This window comes from Triturus cristatus, chromosome 5_2, assembly GCF_964204655.1.
Source record: "Triturus cristatus chromosome 5_2, aTriCri1.1, whole genome shotgun sequence".
Lineage (NCBI taxonomy): Eukaryota > Metazoa > Chordata > Amphibia > Caudata > Salamandridae > Triturus > Triturus cristatus.
Window position 1 is genome coordinate 577,653,836 of NC_140588.1, and position 21,357 is coordinate 577,675,192.

At 53.5% G+C, this 21,357-nt stretch overlaps 15 non-coding genes across 15 annotated transcripts; 8 read left to right on the forward strand and 7 right to left on the reverse strand.

The window, feature by feature from the left end:
• Positions 1-714: 714 nt before the first annotated feature.
• Positions 715-797, forward strand: TRNAL-UAA (transfer RNA leucine (anticodon UAA)). The gene has a single exon. It is a non-coding gene; the product is annotated as a tRNA-Leu (tRNA).
• A 1,828-nt stretch (positions 798-2,625) lies between these two features.
• On the reverse strand, positions 2,626-2,697 carry TRNAE-UUC (transfer RNA glutamic acid (anticodon UUC)). Its single transcript has one exon. It is a non-coding gene; the product is annotated as a tRNA-Glu (tRNA).
• A 243-nt stretch (positions 2,698-2,940) lies between these two features.
• TRNAL-UAA (transfer RNA leucine (anticodon UAA)) lies at positions 2,941-3,023 on the forward strand. The gene has a single exon. It is a non-coding gene; the product is annotated as a tRNA-Leu (tRNA).
• A 4,054-nt stretch (positions 3,024-7,077) lies between these two features.
• TRNAE-UUC (transfer RNA glutamic acid (anticodon UUC)) lies at positions 7,078-7,149 on the reverse strand. The gene has a single exon. It is a non-coding gene; the product is annotated as a tRNA-Glu (tRNA).
• A 243-nt stretch (positions 7,150-7,392) lies between these two features.
• Positions 7,393-7,475, forward strand: TRNAL-UAA (transfer RNA leucine (anticodon UAA)). The gene has a single exon. It is a non-coding gene; the product is annotated as a tRNA-Leu (tRNA).
• A 1,828-nt stretch (positions 7,476-9,303) lies between these two features.
• Positions 9,304-9,375, reverse strand: TRNAE-UUC (transfer RNA glutamic acid (anticodon UUC)). The gene has a single exon. It is a non-coding gene; the product is annotated as a tRNA-Glu (tRNA).
• A 243-nt stretch (positions 9,376-9,618) lies between these two features.
• On the forward strand, positions 9,619-9,701 carry TRNAL-UAA (transfer RNA leucine (anticodon UAA)). Its single transcript has one exon. It is a non-coding gene; the product is annotated as a tRNA-Leu (tRNA).
• A 1,828-nt stretch (positions 9,702-11,529) lies between these two features.
• TRNAE-UUC (transfer RNA glutamic acid (anticodon UUC)) lies at positions 11,530-11,601 on the reverse strand. The gene has a single exon. It is a non-coding gene; the product is annotated as a tRNA-Glu (tRNA).
• A 243-nt stretch (positions 11,602-11,844) lies between these two features.
• TRNAL-UAA (transfer RNA leucine (anticodon UAA)) lies at positions 11,845-11,927 on the forward strand. Its single transcript has one exon. It is a non-coding gene; the product is annotated as a tRNA-Leu (tRNA).
• Positions 11,928-15,981: 4,054 nt separating this feature from the next.
• TRNAE-UUC (transfer RNA glutamic acid (anticodon UUC)) lies at positions 15,982-16,053 on the reverse strand. Its single transcript has one exon. It is a non-coding gene; the product is annotated as a tRNA-Glu (tRNA).
• Positions 16,054-16,296: 243 nt separating this feature from the next.
• Positions 16,297-16,379, forward strand: TRNAL-UAA (transfer RNA leucine (anticodon UAA)). Its single transcript has one exon. It is a non-coding gene; the product is annotated as a tRNA-Leu (tRNA).
• Positions 16,380-18,207: 1,828 nt separating this feature from the next.
• TRNAE-UUC (transfer RNA glutamic acid (anticodon UUC)) lies at positions 18,208-18,279 on the reverse strand. The gene has a single exon. It is a non-coding gene; the product is annotated as a tRNA-Glu (tRNA).
• A 243-nt stretch (positions 18,280-18,522) lies between these two features.
• TRNAL-UAA (transfer RNA leucine (anticodon UAA)) lies at positions 18,523-18,605 on the forward strand. Its single transcript has one exon. It is a non-coding gene; the product is annotated as a tRNA-Leu (tRNA).
• Positions 18,606-20,433: 1,828 nt separating this feature from the next.
• Positions 20,434-20,505, reverse strand: TRNAE-UUC (transfer RNA glutamic acid (anticodon UUC)). Its single transcript has one exon. It is a non-coding gene; the product is annotated as a tRNA-Glu (tRNA).
• Positions 20,506-20,748: 243 nt separating this feature from the next.
• TRNAL-UAA (transfer RNA leucine (anticodon UAA)) lies at positions 20,749-20,831 on the forward strand. The gene has a single exon. It is a non-coding gene; the product is annotated as a tRNA-Leu (tRNA).
• The last annotated feature ends 526 nt before the right edge of the window (positions 20,832-21,357 follow it).

A 21,357-nucleotide genomic window follows, 5' to 3' on the forward strand; every position in this document is an offset into this window, starting at 1 on the left:
AGTGGCCGCTGATAGCTCAAAGACAGCTGGTACACCTTCTCACACCTACCTCGTTATTGAGCTTGCTGGAAGAATACATTGCGAATGACCGATTCAAGAGTGCAAGGGAGAAGAGTGCTCCAAAGTAGATGTATACATCGCAGCCGGGTTTTCCAGCAATTTACCTTTATGATGAGCTGGTACTGCACTTTACGCCCACATAGAGCACCTGACTGGGTGGGGGACTGCGTGCGCATGAAGGTGGCTGAGGGCAATGGGAGCAAAGCAACCTGGGACACAGGGGACCCAGCCCCTTTCCTCTGCTTTCGTCTATAGGTCGGGGTGCCTTTTTAAGGACCTTCGATTAAAAAAAGCTGAGCTGCGTGGACAAATTACGCACGTCTACGTCTTAGAGGGATCTTCCCTGACCGGGAATCGAACCCGGGCCGCAGCGGTGAAAGCGCCGAATCCTAGCCACTAGACCACCAGGGAGGAGATGCTCTTGTGAGCCTGCCTTGCTCACTTCCTTATTGTGACTAAGCTAACTCCACTGTATAGATTGCCCATAAAGTACGAGTGGGGAAAAGTTAGGTGTCACACAGTGTGTTTGTCGTAAGCAATTACCTTTATCCTCCTGCAAAAGCCTTTTTACTCTGCAATCACCTCTTGCTGGACAGCCTGCGCTGGAGCAGCCAGCATGAAAAGGGAGCTGAGTAAGGCAGGGCCTAGGGTCTCACCAGGGTGGCCGAGTGGTTAAGGCGTTGGACTTAAGATCCAATGGACAGTTGTCCGCATGGGTTCGAGCCCCATCCCTGGTATGGGTTTTCAGCGGGTGTGTAGGAACTTGCAGATGCTTTTTTAAAGCATTTTCCTCTGCCCTCCTCACCCTCCCAGTGCCCTTCCTTAACAGTCCCAATTCACGTCTCAGCTGTGGGGTCTGCTGCTACTCTGCACTTAGCATGGATGCTTCCCAAAGCAATGCAGTGCCACCTACGCAGAGCCCCTGCTTAGAGAAATACACCTCCTATGTCTTTTCCCACTGAAGGGAGCAGGAGGAAGTACTTGCTTCCTGGGGAACATGGGCCTGCCACTGGAATTTGTTAACCCGCCTCTTGCGGATTTCTCCCCTTTCTTTGATTTACACCTGCAGGCTCTCCCTTGCCATCGGAGCAGGATCTGCTGATGCAGGCCCGGCAGGATCAAATGTGCAAAGGCTTGTCCCCAGGCCTCGGGAAAAAATTGAGCAGAGATTCCCGCCTCCGCCTCCGCCTCCTCTTGCCTTCCGAACGGGCTTCCAAACGGGCAATGCCCTGACGGGTCCCCCACGCCCCATCCTGCCCATGCCCACACCCCTGTATATGAGGGTGACCCATGTCCCTCACCCTCCATGCTCGAACGGAAGACACGTGTGTCCTGAGGGGAGCGCCAGACAGGCATTTCTCCGGCCAGGCAGACCCCTGCAGCACCCGTTAGGCTCCAAAGCCTGTACATTCCCAAGATGCCACTGGTCACTATGCAAATCAGACAGCCCTGGCCACACCCTCTCCGCCGCTGGGCTCTGCTGCTTTCGGTACGTGCAGCTCAGCTTTTTCTTACCCTGAACCAGACTTCCGTTTCAGCAAAAAGGTGGGTTGCAGTGGGTCCGGGATGCCATTTGGAGACAAAGCCTGCGGCCCTGTCAAAGATGACTTCCTGCCGCACACCATGTGGTCAGAAGCCTACGAAAAGAAGCGCACCTCGGAATACAGAATCTCACTTCCTCAAGAGCCTTGCACAAGAGATTTTCCTCCCGCCGAGGAAAGCAACTCAAAGGGAACCTTGCGAAAATCAAATTAGGAGCCAGATTGCGGGATGCTAGGCAAACTGTTTGTCAGAAAAGCAAATTCATTTTGAGAAGCCCTGACCTGCGGGAAGGAAAAGCATTCAAGGGCAGAAGAAGGACTGTTTCCTGACCGGGAATCGAACCCGGGCCGCGGCGGTGAGAGCGCCGAATCCTAACCACTAGACCACCAGGGAACCCACAGCCATACAGCAAAAGTTCCTACACTGCTCTCCTAGTGACAAAGCTCATGGGGGCCGAAAGCATATTTTATTCTACAGCGAATATGAATCAGAACTTGAAAAAACACTCATGATTCCACCAGACTGTTTGTCACTTCCAAGCACAGGCCATCCCCTCCCCCATGCCACTGAACCGACGAATTCCTGTACAATCGGGATCCCCGGGAAATCACAAGAGGGACACCTAGTGGCCGCTGATAGCTCAAAGACAGCTGGTACACCTTCTCACACATACCTCGTTATTCAGCTTGCTGGAAGAATACATTGCGAATGACTGATTCAAGAGTGCAAGGGAGAAGAGTGCTCCAAAGTAGATGTATACATCGCAGCCGGGTTTTCCAGCAATTTACCTTTCTGATGAGCTGGTACTGCACTTTACGCCCACATAGAGCACCTGACTGGGTGGGGGACTGCGTGTGCATGAAGGTGGCTGAGGGCAATGGGAGCAAAGCAACCTGGGACACAGGGGACCCAGCCCCTTTCCTCTGCTTTCGTCTATAGGTCGGGGTGCCTTTTTAAGGACCTTCGATTAAAAAAAGCTGAGCTGCGTGGACAAATTACGCACGTCTACGTCTTAGAGGGATCTTCCCTGACCGGGAATCGAACCCGGGCCGCGGCGGTGAAAGCGCCGAATCCTAGCCACTAGACCACCAGGGAGGAGATGCTCTTGTGAGCCTGCCTTGCTCACTTCCTTATTGTGACTAAGCTAACTCCACTGTATAGATTGCCCATAAAGTACGAGTGGGGAAAAGTTAGGTGTCACACAGTGTGTTTGTCATAAGCAATTACCTTTATCCTCCTGCAAAAGCCTTTTTACTCTGCAATCACCTCTTGCTGGACAGCCTGCGCTGGAGCAGCCAGCATGAAAAGGGAGCTGAGTAAGGCAGGGCCTAGGGTCTCACCAGGGTGGCCGAGTGGTTAAGGCGTTGGACTTAAGATCCAATGGACAGTTGTCCGCATGGGTTCGAGCCCCATCCCTGGTATGGGTTTTCAGCGGGTGTGTAGGAACTTGCAGATGCTTTTTTAAAGCATTTTCCTCTGCCCTCCTCACCCTCCCAGTGCCCTTCCTTAACAGTCCCAATTCACGTCTCAGCTGTGGGGTCTGCTGCTACTCTGCACTTAGCATGGATGCTTCCCAAAGCAATGCAGTGCCACCTACGCAGAGCCCCTGCTTAGGGAAATACACCTCCTATGTCTTTTCCCACTGAAGGGAGCAGGAGGAAGTACTTGCTTCCTGGGGAACATGGGCCTGCCACTGGAATTTGTTAACCCGCCTCTTGCGGATTTCTCCCCTTTCTTTGATTTACACCTGCAGGCTCTCCCTTGCCATCGGAGCAGGATCTGCTGATGCAGGCCCGGCTGGATCAAATGTGCAAAGGCTTGTCCCCAGGCCTCGGGAAAAAATTGAGCAGAGATTCCCGCCTCCGCCTCCGCCTCCTCTTGCCTTCCGAACGGGCTTCCAAACGGGCAATGCCCTGACGGGTCCCCCACGCCCCATCCTGCCCATGCCCACACCCCTGTATATGAGGGTGACCCATGTCCCTCACCCTCCATGCTCGAACGGAAGACACGTGTGTCCTGAGGGGAGCGCCAGACAGGCATTTCTCTGGCCAGGCAGACCCCTGCAGCACCCGTTAGGCTCCAAAGCCTGTACATTCCCAAGATGCCACTGGTCACTATGCAAATCAGACAGCCCTGGCCACACCCTCTCCGCCGCTGGGCTCTGCTGCTTTCGGTACGTGCAGCTCAGCTTTTTCTTACCCTGAACCAGACTTCCGTTTCAGCAAAAAGGTGGGTTGCAGTGGGTCCGGGATGCCATTTGGAGACAAAGCCTGCGGCCCTGTCAAAGATGACTTCCTGCCGCACACCATGTGGTCAGAAGCCTACGAAAAGAAGCGCACCTCGGAATACAGAATCTCACTTCCTCAAGAGCCTTGCACAAGAGATTTTCCTCCCGCCGAGGAAAGCAACTCAAAGGGAACCTTGCGAAAATCAAATTAGGAGCCAGATTGCGGGATGCTAGGCAAACTGTTTGTCAGAAAAGCAAATTCATTTTGAGAAGCCCTGACCTGCGGGAAGGAAAAGCATTCAAGGGCAGAAGAAGGACTGTTTCCTGACCGGGAATCGAACCCGGGCCGCGGCGGTGAGAGCGCCGAATCCTAACCACTAGACCACCAGGGAACCCACAGCCATACAGCAAAAGTTCCTACACTGCTCTCCTAGTGACAAAGCTCATGGGGGCTGAAAGCATATTTTATTCTACAGCGAATATGAATCAGAACTTGAAAAAACACTCATGATTCCACCAGACTGTTTGTCACTTCCAAGCACAGGCCATCCCCTCCCCCATGCCACTGAACCGACGAATTCCTGTACAATCGGGATCCCCGGGAAATCACAAGAGGGACACCTAGTGGCCGCTGATAGCTCAAAGACAGCTGGTACACCTTCTCACACATACCTCGTTATTCAGCTTGCTGGAAGAATACATTGCGAATGACCGATTCAAGAGTGCAAGGGAGAAGAGTGCTCCAAAGTAGATGTATACATCGCAGCCGGGTTTTCCAGCAATTTACCTTTCTGATGAGCTGGTACTGCACTTTACGCCCACATAGAGCACCTGACTGGGTGGGGGACTGCGTGTGCATGAAGGTGGCTGAGGGCAATGGGAGCAAAGCAACCTGGGACACAGGGGACCCAGCCCCTTTCCTCTGCTTTCGTCTATAGGTCGGGGTGCCTTTTTAAGGACCTTCGATTAAAAAAAGCTGAGCTGCGTGGACAAATTACGCACGTCTACGTCTTAGAGGGATCTTCCCTGATCGGGAATCGAACCCGGGCCGCGGCGGTGAAAGCGCCGAATCCTAGCCACTAGACCACCAGGGAGGAGATGCTCTTGTGAGCCTGCCTTGCTCACTTCCTTATTGTGACTAAGCTAACTCCACTGTATAGATTGCCCATAAAGTACGAGTGGGGAAAAGTTAGGTGTCACACAGTGTGTTTGTCATAAGCAATTACCTTTATCCTCCTGCAAAAGCCTTTTTACTCTGCAATCACCTCTTGCTGGACAGCCTGCGCTGGAGCAGCCAGCATGAAAAGGGAGCTGAGTAAGGCAGGGCCTAGGGTCTCACCAGGGTGGCCGAGTGGTTAAGGCGTTGGACTTAAGATCCAATGGTCAGTTGTCCGCATGGGTTCGAGCCCCATCCCTGGTATGGGTTTTCAGCGGGTGTGTAGGAACTTGCAGATGCTTTTTTAAAGCATTTTCCTCTGCCCTCCTCACCCTCCCAGTGCCCTTCCTTAACAGTCCCAATTCACGTCTCAGCTGTGGGGTCTGCTGCTACTCTGCACTTAGCATGGATGCTTCCCAAAGCAATGCAGTGCCACCTACGCAGAGCCCCTGCTTAGGGAAATACACCTCCTATGTCTTTTCCCACTGAAGGGAGCAGGAGGAAGTACTTGCTTCCTGGGGAACATGGGCCTGCCACTGGAATTTGTTAACCCGCCTCTTGCGGATTTCTCCCCTTTCTTTGATTTACACCTGCAGGCTCTCCCTTGCCATCGGAGCAGGATCTGCTGATGCAGGCCCGGCTGGATCAAATGTGCAAAGGCTTGTCCCCAGGCCTCGGGAAAAAATTGAGCAGAGATTCCCGCCTCCGCCTCCGCCTCCTCTTGCCTTCCGAACGGGCTTCCAAACGGGCAATGCCCTGACGGGTCCCCCACGCCCCATCCTGCCCATGCCCACACCCCTGTATATGAGGGTGACCCATGTCCCTCACCCTCCATGCTCGAACGGAAGACACGTGTGTCCTGAGGGGAGCGCCAGACAGGCATTTCTCCGGCCAGGCAGACCCCTGCAGCACCCGTTAGGCTCCAAAGCCTGTACATTCCCAAGATGCCACTGGTCACTATGCAAATCAGACAGCCCTGGCCACACCCTCTCCGCCGCTGGGCTCTGCTGCTTTCGGTACGTGCAGCTCAGCTTTTTCTTACCCTGAACCAGACTTCCGTTTCAGCAAAAAGGTGGGTTGCAGTGGGTCCGGGATGCCATTTGGAGACAAAGCCTGCGGCCCTGTCAAAGATGACTTCCTGCCGCACACCATGTGGTCAGAAGCCTACGAAAAGAAGCGCACCTCGGAATACAGAATCTCACTTCCTCAAGAGCCTTGCACAAGAGATTTTCCTCCCGCCGAGGAAAGCAACTCAAAGGGAACCTTGCGAAAATCAAATTAGGAGCCAGATTGCGGGATGCTAGGCAAACTGTTTGTCAGAAAAGCAAATTCATTTTGAGAAGCCCTGACCTGCGGGAAGGAAAAGCATTCAAGGGCAGAAGAAGGACTGTTTCCTGACCGGGAATCGAACCCGGGCCGCGGCGGTGAGAGCGCCGAATCCTAACCACTAGACCACCAGGGAACCCACAGCCATACAGCAAAAGTTCCTACACTGCTCTCCTAGTGACAAAGCTCATGGGGGCTGAAAGCATATTTTATTCTACAGCGAATATGAATCAGAACTTGAAAAAACACTCATGATTCCACCAGACTGTTTGTCACTTCCAAGCACAGGCCATCCCCTCCCCCGTGCCACTGAACCGACGAATTCCTGTACAATCGGGATCCCCGGGAAATCACAAGAGGGACACCTAGTGGCCGCTGATAGCTCAAAGACAGCTGGTACACCTTCTCACACCTACCTCGTTATTCAGCTTGCTGGAAGAATACATTGCGAATGACCGATTCAAGAGTGCAAGGGAGAAGAGTGCTCCAAAGTAGATGTATACATCGCAGCCGGGTTTTCCAGCAATTTACCTTTATGATGAGCTGGTACTGCACTTTACGCCCACATAGAGCACCTGACTGGGTGGGGGACTGCGTGCGCATGAAGGTGGCTGAGGGCAATGGGAGCAAAGCAACCTGGGACACAGGGGACCCAGCCCCTTTCCTCTGCTTTCGTCTATAGGTCGGGGTGCCTTTTTAAGGACCTTCGATTAAAAAAAGCTGAGCTGCGTGGACAAATTACGCACGTCTACGTCTTAGAGGGATCTTCCCTGACCGGGAATCGAACCCGGGCCGCGGCGGTGAAAGCGCCGAATCCTAGCCACTAGACCACCAGGGAGGAGATGCTCTTGTGAGCCTGCCTTGCTCACTTCCTTATTGTGACTAAGCTAACTCCACTGTATAGATTGCCCATAAAGTACGAGTGGGGAAAAGTTAGGTGTCACACAGTGTGTTTGTCGTAAGCAATTACCTTTATCCTCCTGCAAAAGCCTTTTTACTCTGCAATCACCTCTTGCTGGACAGCCTGCGCTGGAGCAGCCAGCATGAAAAGGGAGCTGAGTAAGGCAGGGCCTAGGGTCTCACCAGGGTGGCCGAGTGGTTAAGGCGTTGGACTTAAGATCCAATGGACAGTTGTCCGCATGGGTTCGAGCCCCATCCCTGGTATGGGTTTTCAGCGGGTGTGTAGGAACTTGCAGATGCTTTTTTAAAGCATTTTCCTCTGCCCTCCTCACCCTCCCAGTGCCCTTCCTTAACAGTCCCAATTCACGTCTCAGCTGTGGGGTCTGCTGCTACTCTGCACTTAGCATGGATGCTTCCCAAAGCAATGCAGTGCCACCTACGCAGAGCCCCTGCTTAGAGAAATACACCTCCTATGTCTTTTCCCACTGAAGGGAGCAGGAGGAAGTACTTGCTTCCTGGGGAACATGGGCCTGCCACTGGAATTTGTTAACCCGCCTCTTGCGGATTTCTCCCCTTTCTTTGATTTACACCTGCAGGCTCTCCCTTGCCATCGGAGCAGGATCTGCTGATGCAGGCCCGGCAGGATCAAATGTGCAAAGGCTTGTCCCCAGGCCTCGGGAAAAAATTGAGCAGAGATTCCCGCCTCCGCCTCCGCCTCCTCTTGCCTTCCGAACGGGCTTCCAAACGGGCAATGCCCTGACGGGTCCCCCACGCCCCATCCTGCCCATGCCCACACCCCTGTATATGAGGGTGACCCATGTCCCTCACCCTCCATGCTCGAACGGAAGACACGTGTGTCCTGAGGGGAGCGCCAGACAGGCATTTCTCCGGCCAGGCAGACCCCTGCAGCACCCGTTAGGCTCCAAAGCCTGTACATTCCCAAGATGCCACTGGTCACTATGCAAATCAGACAGCCCTGGCCACACCCTCTCCGCCGCTGGGCTCTGCTGCTTTCGGTACGTGCAGCTCAGCTTTTTCTTACCCTGAACCAGACTTCCGTTTCAGCAAAAAGGTGGGTTGCAGTGGGTCCGGGATGCCATTTGGAGACAAAGCCTGCGGCCCTGTCAAAGATGACTTCCTGCCGCACACCATGTGGTCAGAAGCCTACGAAAAGAAGCGCACCTCGGAATACAGAATCTCACTTCCTCAAGAGCCTTGCACAAGAGATTTTCCTCCCGCCGAGGAAAGCAACTCAAAGGGAACCTTGCGAAAATCAAATTAGGAGCCAGATTGCGGGATGCTAGGCAAACTGTTTGTCAGAAAAGCAAATTCATTTTGAGAAGCCCTGACCTGCGGGAAGGAAAAGCATTCAAGGGCAGAAGAAGGACTGTTTCCTGACCGGGAATCGAACCCGGGCCGCGGCGGTGAGAGCGCCGAATCCTAACCACTAGACCACCAGGGAACCCACAGCCATACAGCAAAAGTTCCTACACTGCTCTCCTAGTGACAAAGCTCATGGGGGCCGAAAGCATATTTTATTCTACAGCGAATATGAATCAGAACTTGAAAAAACACTCATGATTCCACCAGACTGTTTGTCACTTCCAAGCACAGGCCATCCCCTCCCCCATGCCACTGAACCGACGAATTCCTGTACAATCGGGATCCCCGGGAAATCACAAGAGGGACACCTAGTGGCCGCTGATAGCTCAAAGACAGCTGGTACACCTTCTCACACATACCTCGTTATTCAGCTTGCTGGAAGAATACATTGCGAATGACTGATTCAAGAGTGCAAGGGAGAAGAGTGCTCCAAAGTAGATGTATACATCGCAGCCGGGTTTTCCAGCAATTTACCTTTCTGATGAGCTGGTACTGCACTTTACGCCCACATAGAGCACCTGACTGGGTGGGGGACTGCGTGTGCATGAAGGTGGCTGAGGGCAATGGGAGCAAAGCAACCTGGGACACAGGGGACCCAGCCCCTTTCCTCTGCTTTCGTCTATAGGTCGGGGTGCCTTTTTAAGGACCTTCGATTAAAAAAAGCTGAGCTGCGTGGACAAATTACGCACGTCTACGTCTTAGAGGGATCTTCCCTGACCGGGAATCGAACCCGGGCCGCGGCGGTGAAAGCGCCGAATCCTAGCCACTAGACCACCAGGGAGGAGATGCTCTTGTGAGCCTGCCTTGCTCACTTCCTTATTGTGACTAAGCTAACTCCACTGTATAGATTGCCCATAAAGTACGAGTGGGGAAAAGTTAGGTGTCACACAGTGTGTTTGTCATAAGCAATTACCTTTATCCTCCTGCAAAAGCCTTTTTACTCTGCAATCACCTCTTGCTGGACAGCCTGCGCTGGAGCAGCCAGCATGAAAAGGGAGCTGAGTAAGGCAGGGCCTAGGGTCTCACCAGGGTGGCCGAGTGGTTAAGGCGTTGGACTTAAGATCCAATGGACAGTTGTCCGCATGGGTTCGAGCCCCATCCCTGGTATGGGTTTTCAGCGGGTGTGTAGGAACTTGCAGATGCTTTTTTAAAGCATTTTCCTCTGCCCTCCTCACCCTCCCAGTGCCCTTCCTTAACAGTCCCAATTCACGTCTCAGCTGTGGGGTCTGCTGCTACTCTGCACTTAGCATGGATGCTTCCCAAAGCAATGCAGTGCCACCTACGCAGAGCCCCTGCTTAGGGAAATACACCTCCTATGTCTTTTCCCACTGAAGGGAGCAGGAGGAAGTACTTGCTTCCTGGGGAACATGGGCCTGCCACTGGAATTTGTTAACCCGCCTCTTGCGGATTTCTCCCCTTTCTTTGATTTACACCTGCAGGCTCTCCCTTGCCATCGGAGCAGGATCTGCTGATGCAGGCCCGGCTGGATCAAATGTGCAAAGGCTTGTCCCCAGGCCTCGGGAAAAAATTGAGCAGAGATTCCCGCCTCCGCCTCCGCCTCCTCTTGCCTTCCGAACGGGCTTCCAAACGGGCAATGCCCTGACGGGTCCCCCACGCCCCATCCTGCCCATGCCCACACCCCTGTATATGAGGGTGACCCATGTCCCTCACCCTCCATGCTCGAACGGAAGACACGTGTGTCCTGAGGGGAGCGCCAGACAGGCATTTCTCCGGCCAGGCAGACCCCTGCAGCACCCGTTAGGCTCCAAAGCCTGTACATTCCCAAGATGCCACTGGTCACTATGCAAATCAGACAGCCCTGGCCACACCCTCTCCGCCGCTGGGCTCTGCTGCTTTCGGTACGTGCAGCTCAGCTTTTTCTTACCCTGAACCAGACTTCCGTTTCAGCAAAAAGGTGGGTTGCAGTGGGTCCGGGATGCCATTTGGAGACAAAGCCTGCGGCCCTGTCAAAGATGACTTCCTGCCGCACACCATGTGGTCAGAAGCCTACGAAAAGAAGCGCACCTCGGAATACAGAATCTCACTTCCTCAAGAGCCTTGCACAAGAGATTTTCCTCCCGCCGAGGAAAGCAACTCAAAGGGAACCTTGCGAAAATCAAATTAGGAGCCAGATTGCGGGATGCTAGGCAAACTGTTTGTCAGAAAAGCAAATTCATTTTGAGAAGCCCTGACCTGCGGGAAGGAAAAGCATTCAAGGGCAGAAGAAGGACTGTTTCCTGACCGGGAATCGAACCCGGGCCGCGGCGGTGAGAGCGCCGAATCCTAACCACTAGACCACCAGGGAACCCACAGCCATACAGCAAAAGTTCCTACACTGCTCTCCTAGTGACAAAGCTCATGGGGGCCGAAAGCATATTTTATTCTACAGCGAATATGAATCAGAACTTGAAAAAACACTCATGATTCCACCAGACTGTTTGTCACTTCCAAGCACAGGCCATCCCCTCCCCCATGCCACTGAACCGACGAATTCCTGTACAATCGGGATCCCCGGGAAATCACAAGAGGGACACCTAGTGGCCGCTGATAGCTCAAAGACAGCTGGTACACCTTCTCACACATACCTCGTTATTCAGCTTGCTGGAAGAATACATTGCGAATGACTGATTCAAGAGTGCAAGGGAGAAGAGTGCTCCAAAGTAGATGTATACATCGCAGCCGGGTTTTCCAGCAATTTACCTTTCTGATGAGCTGGTACTGCACTTTACGCCCACATAGAGCACCTGACTGGGTGGGGGACTGCGTGTGCATGAAGGTGGCTGAGGGCAATGGGAGCAAAGCAACCTGGGACACAGGGGACCCAGCCCCTTTCCTCTGCTTTCGTCTATAGGTCGGGGTGCCTTTTTAAGGACCTTCGATTAAAAAAAGCTGAGCTGCGTGGACAAATTACGCACGTCTACGTCTTAGAGGGATCTTCCCTGACCGGGAATCGAACCCGGGCCGCGGCGGTGAAAGCGCCGAATCCTAGCCACTAGACCACCAGGGAGGAGATGCTCTTGTGAGCCTGCCTTGCTCACTTCCTTATTGTGACTAAGCTAACTCCACTGTATAGATTGCCCATAAAGTACGAGTGGGGAAAAGTTAGGTGTCACACAGTGTGTTTGTCATAAGCAATTACCTTTATCCTCCTGCAAAAGCCTTTTTACTCTGCAATCACCTCTTGCTGGACAGCCTGCGCTGGAGCAGCCAGCATGAAAAGGGAGCTGAGTAAGGCAGGGCCTAGGGTCTCACCAGGGTGGCCGAGTGGTTAAGGCGTTGGACTTAAGATCCAATGGACAGTTGTCCGCATGGGTTCGAGCCCCATCCCTGGTATGGGTTTTCAGCGGGTGTGTAGGAACTTGCAGATGCTTTTTTAAAGCATTTTCCTCTGCCCTCCTCACCCTCCCAGTGCCCTTCCTTAACAGTCCCAATTCACGTCTCAGCTGTGGGGTCTGCTGCTACTCTGCACTTAGCATGGATGCTTCCCAAAGCAATGCAGTGCCACCTACGCAGAGCCCCTGCTTAGGGAAATACACCTCCTATGTCTTTTCCCACTGAAGGGAGCAGGAGGAAGTACTTGCTTCCTGGGGAACATGGGCCTGCCACTGGAATTTGTTAACCCGCCTCTTGCGGATTTCTCCCCTTTCTTTGATTTACACCTGCAGGCTCTCCCTTGCCATCGGAGCAGGATCTGCTGATGCAGGCCCGGCTGGATCAAATGTGCAAAGGCTTGTCCCCAGGCCTCGGGAAAAAATTGAGCAGAGATTCCCGCCTCCGCCTCCGCCTCCTCTTGCCTTCCGAACGGGCTTCCAAACGGGCAATGCCCTGACGGGTCCCCCACGCCCCATCCTGCCCATGCCCACACCCCTGTATATGAGGGTGACCCATGTCCCTCACCCTCCATGCTCGAACGGAAGACACGTGTGTCCTGAGGGGAGCGCCAGACAGGCATTTCTCTGGCCAGGCAGACCCCTGCAGCACCCGTTAGGCTCCAAAGCCTGTACATTCCCAAGATGCCACTGGTCACTATGCAAATCAGACAGCCCTGGCCACACCCTCTCCGCCGCTGGGCTCTGCTGCTTTCGGTACGTGCAGCTCAGCTTTTTCTTACCCTGAACCAGACTTCCGTTTCAGCAAAAAGGTGGGTTGCAGTGGGTCCGGGATGCCATTTGGAGACAAAGCCTGCGGCCCTGTCAAAGATGACTTCCTGCCGCACACCATGTGGTCAGAAGCCTACGAAAAGAAGCGCACCTCGGAATACAGAATCTCACTTCCTCAAGAGCCTTGCACAAGAGATTTTCCTCCCGCCGAGGAAAGCAACTCAAAGGGAACCTTGCGAAAATCAAATTAGGAGCCAGATTGCGGGATGCTAGGCAAACTGTTTGTCAGAAAAGCAAATTCATTTTGAGAAGCCCTGACCTGCGGGAAGGAAAAGCATTCAAGGGCAGAAGAAGGACTGTTTCCTGACCGGGAATCGAACCCGGGCCGCGGCGGTGAGAGCGCCGAATCCTAACCACTAGACCACCAGGGAACCCACAGCCATACAGCAAAAGTTCCTACACTGCTCTCCTAGTGACAAAGCTCATGGGGGCTGAAAGCATATTTTATTCTACAGCGAATATGAATCAGAACTTGAAAAAACACTCATGATTCCACCAGACTGTTTGTCACTTCCAAGCACAGGCCATCCCCTCCCCCATGCCACTGAACCGACGAATTCCTGTACAATCGGGATCCCCGGGAAATCACAAGAGGGACACCTAGTGGCCGCTGATAGCTCAAAGACAGCTGGTACACCTTCTCACACATACCTCGTTATTCAGCTTGCTGGAAGAATACATTGCGAATGACCGATTCAAGAGTGCAAGGGAGAAGAGTGCTCCAAAGTAGATGTATACATCGCAGCCGGGTTTTCCAGCAATTTACCTTTCTGATGAGCTGGTACTGCACTTTACGCCCACATAGAGCACCTGACTGGGTGGGGGACTGCGTGTGCATGAAGGTGGCTGAGGGCAATGGGAGCAAAGCAACCTGGGACACAGGGGACCCAGCCCCTTTCCTCTGCTTTCGTCTATAGGTCGGGGTGCCTTTTTAAGGACCTTCGATTAAAAAAAGCTGAGCTGCGTGGACAAATTACGCACGTCTACGTCTTAGAGGGATCTTCCCTGATCGGGAATCGAACCCGGGCCGCGGCGGTGAAAGCGCCGAATCCTAGCCACTAGACCACCAGGGAGGAGATGCTCTTGTGAGCCTGCCTTGCTCACTTCCTTATTGTGACTAAGCTAACTCCACTGTATAGATTGCCCATAAAGTACGAGTGGGGAAAAGTTAGGTGTCACACAGTGTGTTTGTCATAAGCAATTACCTTTATCCTCCTGCAAAAGCCTTTTTACTCTGCAATCACCTCTTGCTGGACAGCCTGCGCTGGAGCAGCCAGCATGAAAAGGGAGCTGAGTAAGGCAGGGCCTAGGGTCTCACCAGGGTGGCCGAGTGGTTAAGGCGTTGGACTTAAGATCCAATGGTCAGTTGTCCGCATGGGTTCGAGCCCCATCCCTGGTATGGGTTTTCAGCGGGTGTGTAGGAACTTGCAGATGCTTTTTTAAAGCATTTTCCTCTGCCCTCCTCACCCTCCCAGTGCCCTTCCTTAACAGTCCCAATTCACGTCTCAGCTGTGGGGTCTGCTGCTACTCTGCACTTAGCATGGATGCTTCCCAAAGCAATGCAGTGCCACCTACGCAGAGCCCCTGCTTAGGGAAATACACCTCCTATGTCTTTTCCCACTGAAGGGAGCAGGAGGAAGTACTTGCTTCCTGGGGAACATGGGCCTGCCACTGGAATTTGTTAACCCGCCTCTTGCGGATTTCTCCCCTTTCTTTGATTTACACCTGCAGGCTCTCCCTTGCCATCGGAGCAGGATCTGCTGATGCAGGCCCGGCTGGATCAAATGTGCAAAGGCTTGTCCCCAGGCCTCGGGAAAAAATTGAGCAGAGATTCCCGCCTCCGCCTCCGCCTCCTCTTGCCTTCCGAACGGGCTTCCAAACGGGCAATGCCCTGACGGGTCCCCCACGCCCCATCCTGCCCATGCCCACACCCCTGTATATGAGGGTGACCCATGTCCCTCACCCTCCATGCTCGAACGGAAGACACGTGTGTCCTGAGGGGAGCGCCAGACAGGCATTTCTCCGGCCAGGCAGACCCCTGCAGCACCCGTTAGGCTCCAAAGCCTGTACATTCCCAAGATGCCACTGGTCACTATGCAAATCAGACAGCCCTGGCCACACCCTCTCCGCCGCTGGGCTCTGCTGCTTTCGGTACGTGCAGCTCAGCTTTTTCTTACCCTGAACCAGACTTCCGTTTCAGCAAAAAGGTGGGTTGCAGTGGGTCCGGGATGCCATTTGGAGACAAAGCCTGCGGCCCTGTCAAAGATGACTTCCTGCCGCACACCATGTGGTCAGAAGCCTACGAAAAGAAGCGCACCTCGGAATACAGAATCTCACTTCCTCAAGAGCCTTGCACAAGAGATTTTCCTCCCGCCGAGGAAAGCAACTCAAAGGGAACCTTGCGAAAATCAAATTAGGAGCCAGATTGCGGGATGCTAGGCAAACTGTTTGTCAGAAAAGCAAATTCATTTTGAGAAGCCCTGACCTGCGGGAAGGAAAAGCATTCAAGGGCAGAAGAAGGACTGTTTCCTGACCGGGAATCGAACCCGGGCCGCGGCGGTGAGAGCGCCGAATCCTAACCACTAGACCACCAGGGAACCCACAGCCATACAGCAAAAGTTCCTACACTGCTCTCCTAGTGACAAAGCTCATGGGGGCTGAAAGCATATTTTATTCTACAGCGAATATGAATCAGAACTTGAAAAAACACTCATGATTCCACCAGACTGTTTGTCACTTCCAAGCACAGGCCATCCCCTCCCCCGTGCCACTGAACCGACGAATTCCTGTACAATCGGGATCCCCGGGAAATCACAAGAGGGACACCTAGTGGCCGCTGATAGCTCAAAGACAGCTGGTACACCTTCTCACACCTACCTCGTTATTCAGCTTGCTGGAAGAATACATTGCGAATGACCGATTCAAGAGTGCAAGGGAGAAGAGTGCTCCAAAGTAGATGTATACATCGCAGCCGGGTTTTCCAGCAATTTACCTTTATGATGAGCTGGTACTGCACTTTACGCCCACATAGAGCACCTGACTGGGTGGGGGACTGCGTGCGCATGAAGGTGGCTGAGGGCAATGGGAGCAAAGCAACCTGGGACACAGGGGACCCAGCCCCTTTCCTCTGCTTTCGTCTATAGGTCGGGGTGCCTTTTTAAGGACCTTCGATTAAAAAAAGCTGAGCTGCGTGGACAAATTACGCACGTCTACGTCTTAGAGGGATCTTCCCTGACCGGGAATCGAACCCGGGCCGCGGCGGTGAAAGCGCCGAATCCTAGCCACTAGACCACCAGGGAGGAGATGCTCTTGTGAGCCTGCCTTGCTCACTTCCTTATTGTGACTAAGCTAACTCCACTGTATAGATTGCCCATAAAGTACGAGTGGGGAAAAGTTAGGTGTCACACAGTGTGTTTGTCGTAAGCAATTACCTTTATCCTCCTGCAAAAGCCTTTTTACTCTGCAATCACCTCTTGCTGGACAGCCTGCGCTGGAGCAGCCAGCATGAAAAGGGAGCTGAGTAAGGCAGGGCCTAGGGTCTCACCAGGGTGGCCGAGTGGTTAAGGCGTTGGACTTAAGATCCAATGGACAGTTGTCCGCATGGGTTCGAGCCCCATCCCTGGTATGGGTTTTCAGCGGGTGTGTAGGAACTTGCAGATGCTTTTTTAAAGCATTTTCCTCTGCCCTCCTCACCCTCCCAGTGCCCTTCCTTAACAGTCCCAATTCACGTCTCAGCTGTGGGGTCTGCTGCTACTCTGCACTTAGCATGGATGCTTCCCAAAGCAATGCAGTGCCACCTACGCAGAGCCCCTGCTTAGAGAAATACACCTCCTATGTCTTTTCCCACTGAAGGGAGCAGGAGGAAGTACTTGCTTCCTGGGGAACATGGGCCTGCCACTGGAATTTGTTAACCCGCCTCTTGCGGATTTCTCCCCTTTCTTTGATTTACACCTGCAGGCTCTCCCTTGCCATCGGAGCAGGATCTGCTGATGCAGGCCCGGCAGGATCAAATGTGCAAAGGCTTGTCCCCAGGCCTCGGGAAAAAATTGAGCAGAGATTCCCGCCTCCGCCTCCGCCTCCTCTTGCCTTCCGAACGGGCTTCCAAACGGGCAATGCCCTGACGGGTCCCCCACGCCCCATCCTGCCCATGCCCACACCCCTGTATATGAGGGTGACCCATGTCCCTCACCCTCCATGCTCGAACGGAAGACACGTGTGTCCTGAGGGGAGCGCCAGACAGGCATTTCTCCGGCCAGGCAGACCCCTGCAGCACCCGTTAGGCTCCAAAGCCTGTACATTCCCAAGATGCCACTGGTCACTATGCAAATCAGACAGCCCTGGCCACACCCTCTCCGCCGCTGGGCTCTGCTGCTTTCGGTACGTGCAGCTCAGCTTTTTCTTACCCTGAACCAGACTTCCGTTTCAGCAAAAAGGTGGGTTGCAGTGGGTCCGGGATGCCATTTGGAGACAAAGCCTGCGGCCCTGTCAAAGATGACTTCCTGCCGCACACCATGTGGTCAGAAGCCTACGAAAAGAAGCGCACCTCGGAATACAGAATCTCACTTCCTCAAGAGCCTTGCACAAGAGATTTTCCTCCCGCCGAGGAAAGCAACTCAAAGGGAACCTTGCGAAAATCAAATTAGGAGCCAGATTGCGGGATGCTAGGCAAACTGTTTGTCAGAAAAGCAAATTCATTTTGAGAAGCCCTGACCTGCGGGAAGGAAAAGCATTCAAGGGCAGAAGAAGGACTGTTTCCTGACCGGGAATCGAACCCGGGCCGCGGCGGTGAGAGCGCCGAATCCTAACCACTAGACCACCAGGGAACCCACAGCCATACAGCAAAAGTTCCTACACTGCTCTCCTAGTGACAAAGCTCATGGGGGCCGAAAGCATATTTTATTCTACAGCGAATATGAATCAGAACTTGAAAAAACACTCATGATTCCACCAGACTGTTTGTCACTTCCAAGCACAGGCCATCCCCTCCCCCATGCCACTGAACCGACGAATTCCTGTACAATCGGGATCCCCGGGAAATCACAAGAGGGACACCTAGTGGCCGCTGATAGCTCAAAGACAGCTGGTACACCTTCTCACACATACCTCGTTATTCAGCTTGCTGGAAGAATACATTGCGAATGACTGATTCAAGAGTGCAAGGGAGAAGAGTGCTCCAAAGTAGATGTATACATCGCAGCCGGGTTTTCCAGCAATTTACCTTTCTGATGAGCTGGTACTGCACTTTACGCCCACATAGAGCACCTGACTGGGTGGGGGACTGCGTGTGCATGAAGGTGGCTGAGGGCAATGGGAGCAAAGCAACCTGGGACACAGGGGACCCAGCCCCTTTCCTCTGCTTTCGTCTATAGGTCGGGGTGCCTTTTTAAGGACCTTCGATTAAAAAAAGCTGAGCTGCGTGGACAAATTACGCACGTCTACGTCTTAGAGGGATCTTCCCTGACCGGGAATCGAACCCGGGCCGCGGCGGTGAAAGCGCCGAATCCTAGCCACTAGACCACCAGGGAGGAGATGCTCTTGTGAGCCTGCCTTGCTCACTTCCTTATTGTGACTAAGCTAACTCCACTGTATAGATTGCCCATAAAGTACGAGTGGGGAAAAGTTAGGTGTCACACAGTGTGTTTGTCATAAGCAATTACCTTTATCCTCCTGCAAAAGCCTTTTTACTCTGCAATCACCTCTTGCTGGACAGCCTGCGCTGGAGCAGCCAGCATGAAAAGGGAGCTGAGTAAGGCAGGGCCTAGGGTCTCACCAGGGTGGCCGAGTGGTTAAGGCGTTGGACTTAAGATCCAATGGACAGTTGTCCGCATGGGTTCGAGCCCCATCCCTGGTATGGGTTTTCAGCGGGTGTGTAGGAACTTGCAGATGCTTTTTTAAAGCATTTTCCTCTGCCCTCCTCACCCTCCCAGTGCCCTTCCTTAACAGTCCCAATTCACGTCTCAGCTGTGGGGTCTGCTGCTACTCTGCACTTAGCATGGATGCTTCCCAAAGCAATGCAGTGCCACCTACGCAGAGCCCCTGCTTAGGGAAATACACCTCCTATGTCTTTTCCCACTGAAGGGAGCAGGAGGAAGTACTTGCTTCCTGGGGAACATGGGCCTGCCACTGGAATTTGTTAACCCGCCTCTTGCGGATTTCTCCCCTTTCTTTGATTTACACCTGCAGGCTCTCCCTTGCCATCGGAGCAGGATCTGCTGATGCAGGCCCGGCTGGATCAAATGTGCAAAGGCTTGTCCCCAGGCCTCGGGAAAAAATTGAGCAGAGATTCCCGCCTCCGCCTCCGCCTCCTCTTGCCTTCCGAACGGGCTTCCAAACGGGCAATGCCCTGACGGGTCCCCCACGCCCCATCCTGCCCATGCCCACACCCCTGTATATGAGGGTGACCCATGTCCCTCACCCTCCATGCTCGAACGGAAGACACGTGTGTCCTGAGGGGAGCGCCAGACAGGCATTTCTCCGGCCAGGCAGACCCCTGCAGCACCCGTTAGGCTCCAAAGCCTGTACATTCCCAAGATGCCACTGGTCACTATGCAAATCAGACAGCCCTGGCCACACCCTCTCCGCCGCTGGGCTCTGCTGCTTTCGGTACGTGCAGCTCAGCTTTTTCTTACCCTGAACCAGACTTCCGTTTCAGCAAAAAGGTGGGTTGCAGTGGGTCCGGGATGCCATTTGGAGACAAAGCCTGCGGCCCTGTCAAAGATGACTTCCTGCCGCACACCATGTGGTCAGAAGCCTACGAAAAGAAGCGCACCTCGGAATACAGAATCTCACTTCCTCAAGAGCCTTGCACAAGAGATTTTCCTCCCGCCGAGGAAAGCAACTCAAAGGGAACCTTGCGAAAATCAAATTAGGAGCCAGATTGCGGGATGCTAGGCAAACTGTTTGTCAGAAAAGCAAATTCATTTTGAGAAGCCCTGACCTGCGGGAAGGAAAAGCATTCAAGGGCAGAAGAAGGACTGTTTCCTGACCGGGAATCGAACCCGGGCCGCGGCGGTGAGAGCGCCGAATCCTAACCACTAGACCACCAGGGAACCCACAGCCATACAGCAAAAGTTCCTACACTGCTCTCCTAGTGACAAAGCTCATGGGGGCTGAAAGCATATTTTATTCTACAGCGAATATGAATCAGAACTTGAAAAAACACTCATGATTCCACCAGACTGTTTGTCACTTCCAAGCACAGGCCATCCCCTCCCCCGTGCCACTGAACCGACGAATTCCTGTACAATCGGGATCCCCGGGAAATCACAAGAGGGACACCTAGTGGCCGCTGATAGCTCAAAGACAGCTGGTACACCTTCTCACACCTACCTCGTTATTCAGCTTGCTGGAAGAATACATTGCGAATGACCGATTCAAGAGTGCAAGGGAGAAGAGTGCTCCAAAGTAGATGTATACATCGCAGCCGGGTTTTCCAGCAATTTACCTTTATGATGAGCTGGTACTGCACTTTACGCCCACATAGAGCACCTGACTGGGTGGGGGACTGCGTGCGCATGAAGGTGGCTGAGGGCAATGGGAGCAAAGCAACCTGGGACACAGGGGACCCAGCCCCTTTCCTCTGCTTTCGTCTATAGGTCGGGGTGCCTTTTTAAGGACCTTCGATTAAAAAAAGCTGAGCTGCGTGGACAAATTACGCACGTCTACGTCTTAGAGGGATCTTCCCTGACCGGGAATCGAACCCGGGCCGCGGCGGTGAAAGCGCCGAATCCTAGCCACTAGACCACCAGGGAGGAGATGCTCTTGTGAGCCTGCCTTGCTCACTTCCTTATTGTGACTAAGCTAACTCCACTGTATAGATTGCCCATAAAGTACGAGTGGGGAAAAGTTAGGTGTCACACAGTGTGTTTGTCGTAAGCAATTACCTTTATCCTCCTGCAAAAGCCTTTTTACTCTGCAATCACCTCTTGCTGGACAGCCTGCGCTGGAGCAGCCAGCATGAAAAGGGAGCTGAGTAAGGCAGGGCCTAGGGTCTCACCAGGGTGGCCGAGTGGTTAAGGCGTTGGACTTAAGATCCAATGGACAGTTGTCCGCATGGGTTCGAGCCCCATCCCTGGTATGGGTTTTCAGCGGGTGTGTAGGAACTTGCAGATGCTTTTTTAAAGCATTTTCCTCTGCCCTCCTCACCCTCCCAGTGCCCTTCCTTAACAGTCCCAATTCACGTCTCAGCTGTGGGGTCTGCTGCTACTCTGCACTTAGCATGGATGCTTCCCAAAGCAATGCAGTGCCACCTACGCAGAGCCCCTGCTTAGAGAAATACACCTCCTATGTCTTTTCCCACTGAAGGGAGCAGGAGGAAGTACTTGCTTCCTGGGGAACATGGGCCTGCCACTGGAATTTGTTAACCCGCCTCTTGCGGATTTCTCCCCTTTCTTTGATTTACACCTGCAGGCTCTCCCTTGCCATCGGAGCAGGATCTGCTGATGCAGGCCCGGCAGGATCAAATGTGCAAAGGCTTGTCCCCAGGCCTCGGGAAAAAATTGAGCAGAGATTCCCGCCTCCGCCTCCGCCTCCTCTTGCCTTCCGAACGGGCTTCCAAACGGGCAATGCCCTGACGGGTCCCCCACGCCCCATCCTGCCCATGC